Here is a 13574-nt window from a genome sequence, read left to right on the forward strand (position 1 = left end):
AGCTAATGAGTACTTATTTTAGTAAAGTTGATAGTAGTGACTTAGACTAGTAGTATCTCTTTCCTACTTTCCGTGCAGTCTCTCCATTTTTTAAAAATTTTATTATTATTATTATTTTGGCTGCACTGGGTCTTCGTTGCTGCACGCGGGCTTTCTCTAGTTGCGGCGAGTGGGGGCTGCTCTTCGTTGTGGTGCCCGGGCCTCTCACCGCAGTGGGTTCTCTTGTTGCGGAGCACGGGCTCCAGGTGCGTGGGCTTCAGTAGTTATGGCTCACGGGCTCTAGTAGAGCACAGGCTCAGTAGTTGTGGCGCACGGGCTTAGTTGCTCCGCGGCATGTGGGATCTTCCCGGACCAGGGATTGAACCCTTGTCCCCTGCATTGGCAGGCGGATTCCCAACCACGGCGCCAGCAGTGAAGCCCAGTCTCTCCATTTTTAATAGCCTTTTAAAAATCATTTCATTATATGATTTTATTTTAATTTTCTAACACAATAGGTTCCCAAACACAAGTAGGTTTGTGGGGCTAGACCGTTATAAAAGTCTTTTTAACCTGAATTGCTAGTAGTCACTAGTTGGAACTCTGAACCCAGGGAACAGGGGCCATTATGGAGGAGAGTGAGAAATAAAAATGGAAGGTTTTGTAGGTTGTAGGTTGTAAAGTTGATTAGGCCTGTGTCTCTTGGTTCTGTTTTCTTTTGCATTGGTTTCCTTTTCCTTTAGCTTCTCTCCAGCTGATGGCCATCTTATGTCATCAGAGATCCCAGACCGTCCATATCAAACCTGACCAAAGAACTCTGCCCCAAGGCCTCTGGCCAGATTGGATCCAGTGCCCGACCCTGTTGCAGGGTCTACAGAAGAGCTTGTGACTGACAGTCGTACAGAGCTTGCACAGAGAAGTCGGTTCCCGTGAGGAAGCCTGGGGCAGGGGGGCAAGGGAGCGGGGAGGAACAGATGTCCATGAGAATCTGGATTAGGTTCACCTGGCTGCAGAGAGGGGGTGGGTAGACTTATGTAAAACAGGGCCACCTAAACAGATTGTGGTTGGGGGAGGAGGGCCTTCCCGTAGAAGGGAGGGTGTTCACAGGATGGCACCCTCGCCAGCCAGCATGGAGGACCGTGGGGCACTTAAACATTTAAAAACATTTTTTAAAGGTAATACTGTTGACATAATTGTGATTAAAACCAGTAGTTTCCAAATGAAATATGTAAGGTGATTCATTGGGGACCAAAGTATGAGCATTTCTAGTGTTTATTTTTATCTGAAAAGGAAAGATATAGGTTAAGCTTTACTAATTCTTAATAATTGGTTGACGTTGGCACCCATACTACTCTGTCCATGTGTGTAGTGTTCCTATGTCATTGCGAGTTGCATAGTACCAAAGGCTAACAGTATCACCCCTCTTACTCATTTGTGCTGTTGCAATCTATTATGATTCAAGTGTAGACTTAGGGACTACAGGATTTAATCTATTTCAGCTAAGCTAATTTTTCAAAAGGGACAGATGGCTCAAAAAGGTTGTTTCAAAAATAACCATGTAGTGATGAGGTATTCCGAACCATGGTAAGTTCTTCATGCAGATCATTCATTTAATTCTTTACAAGGTTGTAGAGGTGGGTGCTGTTATAAATGTCATTTACACATGAGGAAACCGATGAAGAGAGAGTGGCTTGGTAGTTTCCTAGGGTCGGGTAGCAGAACCAGACTTGAACCTAGATAGCTTGTTTTCAGATCCTGTGTGCTCAGTGGCCAGGCTTTGCTGCTGTCAAGACAGATAATTACTTAAATGAATTCAAACAAATTTGATAGATAGGATCGACGATCTAATACCATAGTTTAGAAAGTAAAGGCTGTCAAGGAGAGAGTCTTTTCCACTTGGACCTATGTATGTATCTTTACGAAGATACCTTTTTCAACTTTGATATCCCTTAGAACTACATAGCCAAATAACTGAACTGTCAAATCACTCTATTAAAATCTATAACACATAGTTTACAAAAAAGCATACTAAGTCTCATTGCTCTTACTTAATAATTTTTAGTGAAAATAAAAAATTAATATAATAATTTGAAATGTTCATCTTAATCACATTTGTTATATTTTTAGTGTACATAATGTAGTATATATATTATTTCTAAACAAATAATGCATGTATTAGGGATATGTGCTCAAAATGATCTTATTGATGGGGATATGAGAAATCTTTTTTTTTTTTTTTCCCCAAGACTCAGAGAAAGCAGGGATAGGTCACTGTGTTCAATAAACAATTGAGAAGTCAGTGATCAGGTCTTTAATATTTGTTTCCCCTGATTTTAAACCTGGTCATGCCTTTGATCTTCAGAACCAGCTGAAAAAGCACAGGGTAGGTTTCAATCCTATTCAGAAGCAAGAGTGCAGAGGAAATCATCCCAGACAGTCTTTTGCATGAAAGCTATATGCTTGAACGATGTGTTTTTAGGTTTCAGAAACTTCAGTGAAAGTCACTACTAAAAATCAGGGAAATTGAAGGAAAAGCTTCAAAGTTACGAATAAGATTGAAAGTTAGTTTATTCTGGAGAAATAGTAGTAGTTTCAACCTTTACTTTTTCTTTAATGGGGTTGATGAAGGTAAGTAAAGAAGACCATAGTAGAAAGCCTCCAAGGTTGGTTGTAATGTTACCTATTGCTTGTAGTCAGAAGCTTAGCAGGAGGCGGACTTCAGCATTCTCCACATGCCAGTTCCATCGCTTATTTTATTTGCTATTTTATTAGTGGGTCAAGCTTCATCATCATAAATGTTTCTAATATACTGTGAGCTGCTGTCTTTTGTTTATCTGCCTGCTCTGTGGAAGTTGTTAGAGTTCCCTGTTGTTTATTCTTTAATAAAATGTCCAAATTATGGGGATTGTATCTTCTGTTCAGTTTACAAAGCCATAGTTTGTTGGTCATTGGAGTCATTAGACTGTTGTACAATTACTAGTATTTTTCAGACTAATTAATACTGATTAATTGGTAAGATAATCTTAGTAGTATTGGAGATTCTACTGCAGGTGTACTTAGCCCCTGGATAGGCTTTATTGAAGGATATCCATGGTTGTATTCATGATCAATGATATCTATGCATCATTGTCATATACTTTTAGCATTTCTCTGGAAAGCCTGTAAACACATCTGTCTTTACGAAATCAGTTCTTGGCTCCGACTAGCAATGTGAACATAGAAGTTGTAAATCTTCGCTGAGTCCGTTGTCCTGTTCCTTTTTTGGGGTATTTAACTTCTTCCTCTGTTCCCTGAGTATCTTGTAAATTGGTAGTTCAATCTAGACACTTGGTTAAAGTTTAGGGATTTTATTTTGTTTTTCAAGGCAAGAATACTTTATAGGAATTGCTGCATATTTCTTGGTGCACCACATCACGGGATGTAAAGTTTTGGCTGTTCATTTTGAGTGATGCTGGAATGCATTGGGCGTTCAGGTCTGAGCCCCCCATTTTAAAGTTCCCCCCCAACCTTTAACCAAATGTTTTAGGTATCCAGGGATAATTATCACCCAATCCATTATTTACAATGATTTCTTCTGGATTTATTAGCCAGAATTATTCTCTAAACAATAACTTTAAATGCCCCCTGAAACACGGTTTTTATGAGAAAGGTGGGGTAAAACTTTGATGCTTTCCTTTTTTATATTCTTGTTTACAACTTCCACTGGAGACTAATAAACCACATAGATATTTGTGTAGTTGATGTGCTTTTTAATCCATTGCAGTAATTCTTTTTTGATGAAAGTTGGCTCTTCAAGCCACACAAAAAGATATTCCAGGCTAATCTTGTACATTGTACATTTCCTGTCCATTACGTTGTATAGCCATATCAGTAAGTCGTCCTAGTTCCTTTTTGTGGGAAAAGGGTTCTTAGAGGCCACAATCTGGATGCAGGGGAAATTTATTGATGTGGAGGCCTTTTCAGTGGACAGAACCTGAGAACGCAAACACACACACACACTTTGAGATTTACAAAGAGGCATGAGTTTATACTGCTATTTCTAATTCCAATTTAACTTTAAAGGGCTTTTACTCTTCTGACTTTTACTATTGTATCTTTTTTCCTTTTCGTTAAAAAATTTGATTATGGGCTTCCCTGATGGCACAGTGGTTACGAATCTGCCTGCCAATGCAGGAGACGTGGGTTTGAGCCCTGGTCCAGGAAGAGCCCACGTGCTGCAGAGCAACTAAGCCCATGCACCACAACTACTGAGCCTGCACTCTAGAGCCCGCATGCCACAACTACTGAGCCCACGAGTCACAACTACTGAGCCCGTGCACCACAACTGCTGAAGCCCATGCGCCTAGAGCCCGTGCTCCACAACAAGAGAAGCCACCACAGTGAGAAGCCCACGCACCCCAACGAAGAGTAGCCCCTGCTCGCCACAACTGAAGAAAGCCTGTGCACAGCAACGAAGACCTAACACAGCCAAAAATAAATTTTAAAACATTTTTTTTGATTCCTAGGGGATATTAACATAATTCCTTCCTTGCTTTGTCTTACAGTATATCTTTAGTGGTTTCAAAATAGCAATATCAATGGGTTAATTCTAACAGTGTGAGTACTGAATGCTGTTTTAAGACTTCTTTGTTCTTAGACTGTAGTTCAGTAGGCATGGACAGTAAAAATCCTGTGTTTTAAAGTTATTTGAAGTCATTCTTTTCTTTTTTTAAAAAGCTTTATTATTTATTTTAAAATTTATTTGGTTGTGTTGGGGTTTTTTTCCTGTGCACGGGCTTTCTCTAGTTGTGGCGAGTGGGGGCTACTCTTCCTTGTGGTGCCGGCTTCTCATCGCGGTGGCTTCTCTTGTTGCGGAGCACGGGCTCTAAGCGCATGGGCTTCAGTAGTTGTGGCTCGTGGGCTCTAGTTGTGGCACACAGGCTTAGTTGCTCTGCAGCGTGTGGGATCTTCCCGGACCGGGGCTCGAACCCGTGTCCCCTGCATTGGCAGGCGGATTTTTAACCACTGCACCACCAGGGAAGCCCTCACTCTTTTCTTTACGTAGTTCTACCACCAACTTGGTACACGTTTAGGTCTGATTTATTTCTATTTATTTTCAATTTTAGGAATTTATTCTGTCTTTTTCATTTTAATTTAGTTTTTAAAAATATGGTTACAAGGTAAACTTTTTATAACCGTGTACGTGTACAGCAGTCTCACTTTCATTGCTCTTACTCTTTTCCCTTTCTCTCTATATAACCATTTTTATTAGCTTTTGATATATTCTTCCTAGTTTTAAAATATAAGCAAACGTGTGCATGTATTTATGGACATAATTGAAGAGTGCCCGTTCTTCAGCATTCTTCTCCACTTGCCTGTTTCTGGTTACTGTATGCCTGACCCCGCCCCGTGGCAGTTCTCTGAGAACTGTCCTCGTCCCTTGTCTACTCCCCAGCTCCTCAGTGATGGACTTCTAGGGGTTTTATTAGCCAGCTTTGGGAGTCAGTGTCTATTAATGGGAAGGAAAAAAGAAGGTGAAAAATAGTTATTAAACCCTGTGTTATTTTCTCTGTAAAGTAGGATGACTTTCTCCCCTGTTATTAAAGAGAAGGAAACTGAGGCTGAGTGATCAGTCACCTGCTCCAGGCCACGTGGCCAGTGAGAGGTGGGGCTGCAGTTCAGGGTTCAACTCTGGAGCCGAGTCCACGTCCTTCTGACGGATGGAGAATAATGTGACCTGGCATTTCAGCATTTCAGTGGTTGTTAGGCTGTCACGTTGATGACTTTTTCATCTAATATTTCAGAGTATCTTGTTTTTCCTTATTTTTTGTTTTTGTTTATTTTTTGGATGGCACTGAAGAACCTGATAGTAAACCTCACTCTTATGTTTTTTTAAAAGAATTTTTGAGAGTTACATTTTTACACGTACAGTATAGAAAATGCTTTGTATACAACCAGTACTATCATAACAATGGGAATTGGAAAAGGAATTCGCCAGAAGCCTAAACCTTAACTAATCTCACTATTTAAACTATGTAGTTCTTTAACTCAGTTTTAATAAAGGCCAAATTTATTGCATGTATTTTTCTTCCGTTTGAACCTGAAACTGATGCCAAGAGCATCCATTTAATGTTAGAATGGGTAATTTGCAATCAGGACAATTATTTGTACTCTCAGATACCTTTTAAGTTATGAGGATCATCAATTCCCTATCTTGTCTTTCTCTTCTCTCAGCTTTAGACCATAGACATTCTTTCTCTGAAAGCTGTGTTGCCTCAAATTTAACAAAAATGTTTTTTTCTATTCTAGTTTGGGAATACTTGCTACTGCAATTCAGTTCTTCAAGCACTTTATTTTTGTCGTCCATTTCGGGAAAAAGTTCTCGCGTACAAGAGTCAACCTAGGAAGAAGGAGAGTCTTCTTACGTGCTTAGCAGACCTCTTCCACAGCATCGCTACCCAGAAGAAAAAGGTTGGAGTCATACCTCCTAAGAAGTTCATAACAAGATTACGGAAAGAAAATGGTAATTCTTCTACTTCTTTTTTTTTTGCGGTACGTGGGCCTCTCACCGTTGTGGCCTCTCCCGTCGCGGAGCATGGCTCACGGGCCCAGCCGCTCCGCGGCATGTGGGATCTTCCCGGACCGGGGCACGAACCCGCGTCCCCTGCCTCGGCAGGCGGGCTCTCAACCACTGCGCCACCAAGGGGAGCCGTCTTCTGTTGCTTAATGTATTGCTTGTTTAACAGGAAGATCAGGTGCAGCAAGCATCAGCTGACTTTGCGTTCAGCTGCTGAAAAGCCAACGGGGACGTTGCTGCCTCTCATGCAGTGCCAGTCTAGTGAGGAGACGGTCACACAGTGACTACTGTGAGGTGTGAGCGCTGCTTGAAGTAGGTTGTACAGAGGTCAAATTCTGTGTGCCAGGAACTGAGAAATCATAATTTCTCTTTTTTGCCTGCTTGGCTTTTCTATCAAGAAAAGTTGTGGGGGTTTGGGGTTTTTTTCTTTCACTTATTGTTCATTTGTTGTTCTCATAATGCTTTCGTGTATGTTAACTCATTTGATCCTTACGATAACCTGATGAGAGAGCACGTTATTTACCCCATTTTAGCCGTGAAAAAAACAGAAGCTAAAAGACTTGCCAGGAGTCACACCCCAGGGAAAGGAAAGACCTAACACAATAAAGTAAACTTTCTGGCTTAGGGTAGGTAGTTTTAACTTTACCTCCTGCCCCCACCCCACTTTTAAAAATAGTTACTGATTGCATCCCACTTCTCTTTTCTCTCTTAAAATATTTTTCATTTAATTTTCATAGCAAGTGCATAAGTTAGACATTACTTCCTCACTTTACGTGATGTCACTGGCTCTCAGAGACGTTAAGGTCACCTGTCAAGCCCCACACTTCTTCCTGACATCTGAGCCCAGTGTTCTGTCCAGTGTGGTGTGCTACCTCAGAAGGTTCAGATGGACTCAAGAAACATGTAGAATTCTGCTTGTTTGTTCGTTTGTTTGGATGTAGGCATTTCAATCATTGTAGAAATAAAATTGAGTAGTATTTTTCGTTAGATTTGTTATCTATTAAATATAATGATGCGCACAGAAATATGACTTGAGAAGTCTTTAGTGTTGGTTTTTAAACACATCAGTGGGGAGGCCTGCCCTTAAGTCAGTTGACACTGTTCATTATCACATGAATTGAGATGAGCATGGGTCATATCTCGTTCCCTAAAACATATGAAGGTGCTGAAATAATATGGCGCTAGGTTACTACTCTTTTCTTTTTTTTGGTACGCGGGCCTACTCACCGTCGCGGCCTCCCTTGCCGCGGAGCACAGGCTCTGGACGCGCAGGCCCAGCGGCCATGGCTCATGGGCCCAGCCGCTCTGCGGCATGTGGGATCTTCCCAGACCGGGGCACGAACCCGCGTCCCCTGCATTCGCAGGCGGACTCTCAACCACTGCGCCACCAGGGAAGCCCTAGGTTACTACTCTTGAATCTGATACCTATGTTAAAGATTTTGTTCATTTTCTCCATATACAAATATAGATCAGTTGATTAATTGCTCACAAAAACACATCTTTTTTGTGTTCCCCTGACTAAAGCTAAACCTACTTACTTTCTTGAATTGCAGATATGTATAGTATCTTCTGTTGGTAAGAAAGCCAAGTACAACTCTGTTAGAATGTGGACTGAGTGATTCAAGTCTTCTCAGAGAGTCTTTTTGTCTGTGTTGGTAGTAAACTTGGAAAATTTTGTCCTGGTAGAAAACTCATGTACTGTTAACCCGTGAGCAACATGGGTTTGAACTGCGCGGCTTCACATATATGAGGATTTTTTTCAATAGTAAATGCTGTGGCACTGCAGCATCTGCAGTGGCTTGAATCCACAGGTGCGGGCCAGGTACAGAGGAACCACGCATACAGGGGGCCAACTGTGAGTTATATGTGGATTTGGAGCTGTGCAGAGGGTCACCTCTCCTAACCCCTGCTTTGTTCAAGGGTCAGCTGTACATGATAATTGAACATGCCATCCTTTCTCAGTGATTTTGTTAGTATTTTAGAAATGTTCAACATCGGAAACATAAACTTATACAGAATGCATATTATTTTCCTTTTCATGTAATAGTGCATTTTCCTTGACCTTATTGTTTAATAGTATATCGCATGTATTCTGTCTTAGTTTGGGCTGCTGTAACAAAATTACCATAGACTGGGTGGGTTAAAGAGTAAACGTTTATTTCTCACAGTCTGGAGGCCAGGCAGTCCAGGGTTAGGGTGCCGGCAGATTCACTGACGGGTGAGGGCTGTCTTCCTGGTTTGCAGACAGCCACCTTCTCGCTGTGGCCTCTTAGGGCGAAGAGAGAGGGAGAAGCAAGCTCTCTCGAGTCTCTTATAAGAGCACTATTCTCAGCCCTTAAGACCTAAATGAGATCCCAAGGGTCCCATCGCGAGATGGCATCATACTGGCGATTAGGATCCCATCATACGAATTTGGAGACGGGCAGGTGCATGCAGTCCATAACATTATCTTTACCTGAACAATGATTTTTAAATTTAGATCGACTCTCCTGCTGAACGCAGAGTTCACGTTTCTGTGTTTTGAAAGTTCTGTGTTGTTCAATACCTGCAGCTTCATATGTTTGCTTATCCAAGCTGGGGTATCTTTCCGGTATTTCTTATTTTTTAGGAGTTCAATTTTTTTGAATTTTTTTGTGTGTTTAGGCAGAGTCAGTTGATACACAATAGACTTCTTAATTACTTTGTTGAATGAAATTGATTCCAGAATGAATATTCCAAACCCATCTTTTCATTAGCTTTGTTTCATTTTTCTATACCTCAGAAATAATATTTAATAGACAACCATGTTTATTACTTGATGTTGCTGGCTTTTGTAAATATGTTTTGATTTTTGGCTTTTGACTTTTTTCCCGCTAATTAATGTAGAGGAGAGCATGCAAATCAAAGAAGATTTAATAAGGTATCCATTGCATAACTCTAGTGAGATTTTATTGACTGGTTTGTTTTAAATCTCTGGAAAGTGTATTACCTATTTCAACATCTCCACTAACTTTCATTGTTGGAGTGTTCTTTTTTCTTCATATTAGTTTATTAATTATACACTCTTTTTTTTTTTTTTTTGCGGTACGTGGGCCTCTCACTGTTGTGGCCTCTCCCGTTGCGGAGCACAGGCTCCGGATGTGCAGGCTCAGCGGCCATGGCTCACAGGCCCAGCCGCTCTGCGGCATGTGGGATCTTTCCGGACCGGGGCACGAACCCGTGTCCCCTGCATCGGCAGGCAGCCTCTCAACCACTGCGCCACCAGGGAAGCCCCTCATTGTAGTTTTGATTTGCATTTTCCTAGTAATTAGTGATGTTGAGCATTTTTTCATGTGCCTCTTGGCCATCTGTATGTATTCTTTGGTGAAATGTCTATTTAGGTCTTCCGCCGATTTTTAAATTGAATTGTTTGTTTTTTTGATATTGAGCTCCATGAGCTGTTTGTATATTTTGGAAATTAATCCTTTGTTGTTTCATTTGCAAATATATTCTCCTATCCTGAGGGTTGTCTTTTTGTCTTGTTTATGGTTTCCTTTGCTGTGAAAAAGCTTTTAAGTTTAATTAAGTCCCATGTGTTTATTTTTGTTTTTATTTCCTTTACTGTAGGAGGTGGGTCAAAAAAGATATTGCTGTGGTTTATGTCAAACAGTGTTTTTCCTATGTTTTCCTCTAAGAGTTTTATAGTGTCTGGTCTTACATTTAGGTCTTTAATCCATTTTGAGTTTATTTTTGTGTATGGTGTTAGGGAGTGTTCTAATTTCATTCTTTTACATGTAGCTGTCCAGTTTTCCCAGCACCACTTTTCTCCATTGTATGTTCTTGCCTCCTTTGTCATAAATTAGGTGCCCATATGTGTGTGGGTTTATCTCTGGGCATTCTATCCTGCACTGTTGATCTACATTTGTTTTTGTGCCAGTACCATACTGTCTTGATTACTGTAGCTTTGTGGTATAGTTTGAAGTTGGGGAGCCTGATTCCTCCAACTCCGTTTTTCTTTCTCAAGATTGCTTTGGCTATTTGGGGTCTTTTGTGTTTCCATACGAATTGTGAAATTTTTTGTTCTAATTCTGTGAAGAATGCCGTTGGTATTGTGATAGGGATTGCATTGAATCTGTAGATTGCTTTGGGTAGTATAGTCATTTTCACAATATTGATTCTTCCAATCCAAGAGCATGATATATTTCTCCATGTGTTTATGTTATCTTTGATTTCTTTCATCGGTGTTTTATAGTCTTCTGAGTACAAGTCTTTTGCCTCCTTAGGCAGGTTTATTCCTAGGTATTTTATTCCTTTTGTTGCAATGGTAAATGGGAGCGTTTCCTTAATTTCTCTTTCTGATTTTTCATTGCTGTTGTATAGGAATGCCAGAGATTTCTGTGCATTAATTTTGTATCCTGCAAGCTTACCAAATTCATTGATTAGTTCTAGCAGTTTTCTGGTGGCATCTTTGGATTTTCTATATATAATATCATGTCATCTGCAAACAGAGACAGTTTTACTTCTTCTTTTCCGATTTGGATTCCTTTTATTTCTTTTTCTTCTCTGATTGCTGCGGCTAGGACTTCCAAAACTATGTTGGGTAAGAGTGGCGAGAGTGGACATCCTTGTCTTATTCCTGATCTTAGTGGAAATGCTTTCAGTTTTTCACCATTGAGTATGATGCTTGCTGTGGGTTTGTCATATATGGCCTTTATTATGTTGAGGTAGGTTCCCTCTATGCCCATTTTCTGGGGAGTTTTTATCATAGATCGGTATTAAATTTTGTCAGAAGCTTTTTCTGCATCTACTGAGATGATCGTATGATGTTTATTCCTTAATTTGCTAATGTGGTGTATCCCATTGATTGATTTGCATATATTGGAGAATCCTTGCATCCCTGGGATAAATCCCACTTGAACATGGTGTATGATCCTTTTAATGTGTTGTTGGATTCTGTTTGCTAGTATTTTGTTCAGGATTTCTGCCTCTATGTTCATCAGTGATATTGGTCTTTAATTTTCTTTTTTTGTGATACCTGTTTCTGGTTTTGGTATCAGGGTGATGGTGGTTTCATAGAATGAATTTGGGAGTGTTTCTCCCTCTGCAACTTTTTGGAAGAGTTTGAAAAGGATGGGTGTTAGCTCTTCTCTGAATGTTTGATAGAATTCACCTGTGAAGCCATCTGGTCCTGGACTTTTGTTTGTTGGAAGATTTTTAATTATGGTTTCAATTTCACTACTTGTGATAGGTCTGTTTATTATTTCTAATTCTTCCTGGTTCAGTCTTGGAAAATTGTACCTTTCCAAGAATTTGTCCATTTCTTTGTGGTTGTCCATTTTATTGGCATATAGTTGTTTGTAGTAGTCTCTTATAATCCTTTGTATTCCTGCAGTGTCAGTTGTGATTTCTCCTTTTTCATTTCTAATTTTATTGATTTGTGTTCTCTCCCGTTTTTTCTTGATGAGTCTGGCTAGGGTTTTTCAGTTTTGTTTATCTTCTCAAAGAACCAGCTTTTAGTTTTATTGATGTTTACTGTTGTTTTCTTCATTTCTATTTCATTTATTTCTGCTCTGATTTTTATGATTTCTTTCCTTCTACTGACTTTGGGTTTTCTTTGTTCTTTCTCTAGTTGTTTTAAGTCTGTAGGGTTAGATTGTTTTCTTGAGATGTTTCTTGTTTCTTGAGGTGAGATTGAATTGTTATAAACTTTCCTCTTAGAACTGCTTTTGCTGCATCCCATAGGTTTTGGGTCGTAGTGTTTTCGTTGTCATTTGTTTCTATGTATTTTTAAATTTCTTCTTTGATTTCTTCAGTGATCTCTTGGTTATTTAGTAGCGCACTGTTTAGCTTCTGTGTATTTGTGTTTCTTACAGTTTTTTTTTCCTGTAATTGATTTCCAGTCTCATAGCATTGTGGTCAGAAAAGATGCTTGGTAAGATTTCAACTTTCTTAAATTTTCTGAGGCTTGATTTGTGACCCAAGATGTGATCTATCCTGGAGAATGTTCCATGTGCACTTGAAAAGAAAGTGTATTCTACCACTTTTGGGTGGAATGTTCTATAAATATCAATTAAATCTATCTGGTCTGTTGTGTCATTTAAAGCTTGTATTTCCTTATTTATTTTCTGTTGGATGATCTGTCTACTGGTGCAAGTGGCGTGTTAAAGGACCCTGCTGTTATTGTGTTACTGTCGATTTCTCCTTTCATGGTTGTTAGCATTTGCCTTATGTGTTGAGGTGCTCCTGTGTTGGGGCATAAACATTTATAATTGTTATATCTTCTTCTTGGATTGATCCTTTGATCATTATGTAGTGTCCCTCCTTATCTCTTGTAACAGCCTTTACTTTAAAATCTGTTTTATCTGATGTGAGTATTGCTACTTCAGCTGTCTTTTGATTTCCATGTGCATGGAATATCGTTTTCCATCCCTTCACTTTCAGTCTGTATGTGTCCCTAGGTCTGAAGTGGGTCACTTGTAGACAGCATATATATGGGTCTTGTTTTTGTATCCATTCAGCCAGCCTGTGTCTTTTGGTTGGGGCATTTAATCCACTTACATTCAAGGTTATTATCGATATGTATGTTCCTATTACCATTTTCTTAATTGTTTTGGGTTTGTTTTTGTGGGTCTTTTTCTTCTCTTGTGTTTCCTGCCTGAAGAAGTTTCTTTAGCATTTGTTGTGAAGTTGGTTTGGTGGTGCTGAATTCTGTTAGCTTTTGCTTGTCTGAAAAGCTTTTGATTTCTCTGTTGAATGTGAATGAGATCCTTGCTGGGTAGAGCAATCTTGGTTGTAGGTTTTTCTCTTTCCTCGCTTTAAGTATATCCTGCCACTCCCTTCTGGCCTGTAGAATTTCTGCTGAAAAAATCAGCTGATAACCTTATGGGGATTCCTTTGCATGTTATTTTTTGATTTTCCCTTGCTGCTTTTAATATTTTTTCTTTGAATTTATTTTTTGTTATTTTGATTAGTATGTGTCTTGGTGTGTTTTTCCTAGGGTTTATCCTTTATGGGACTCTCTGTGCTTCCAGGACTTGGGTGACTATTTCCTTTCCCATGTTAGGGAAGTTTTGGACTGTAATGT

The 13574-nt window shown here is 39.8% G+C and overlaps 1 protein-coding gene across 1 annotated transcript in view; it reads left to right on the forward strand.

The window, feature by feature from the left end:
• The window catches only part of USP12 (ubiquitin specific peptidase 12), a 48541-nt gene that overhangs the window by 11170 nt on the left and 23797 nt on the right, over nucleotides 1–13574 (forward strand). Inside the window, exon 3 of the mRNA XM_029210320.1 lies at nucleotides 6265–6478. The gene's annotated coding sequence lies outside the window, so the exon portion shown is untranslated. The remainder of the gene's footprint in view (nucleotides 1–6264; nucleotides 6479–13574) is intronic.

The sequence above is a fragment of the Monodon monoceros genome, unplaced genomic scaffold (genome assembly GCF_005190385.1).
Source record: "Monodon monoceros isolate NGI ecotype Baffin Bay Population unplaced genomic scaffold, NGI_Narwhal_1 Super_Scaffold_8, whole genome shotgun sequence".
Lineage (NCBI taxonomy): Eukaryota > Metazoa > Chordata > Mammalia > Artiodactyla > Monodontidae > Monodon > Monodon monoceros.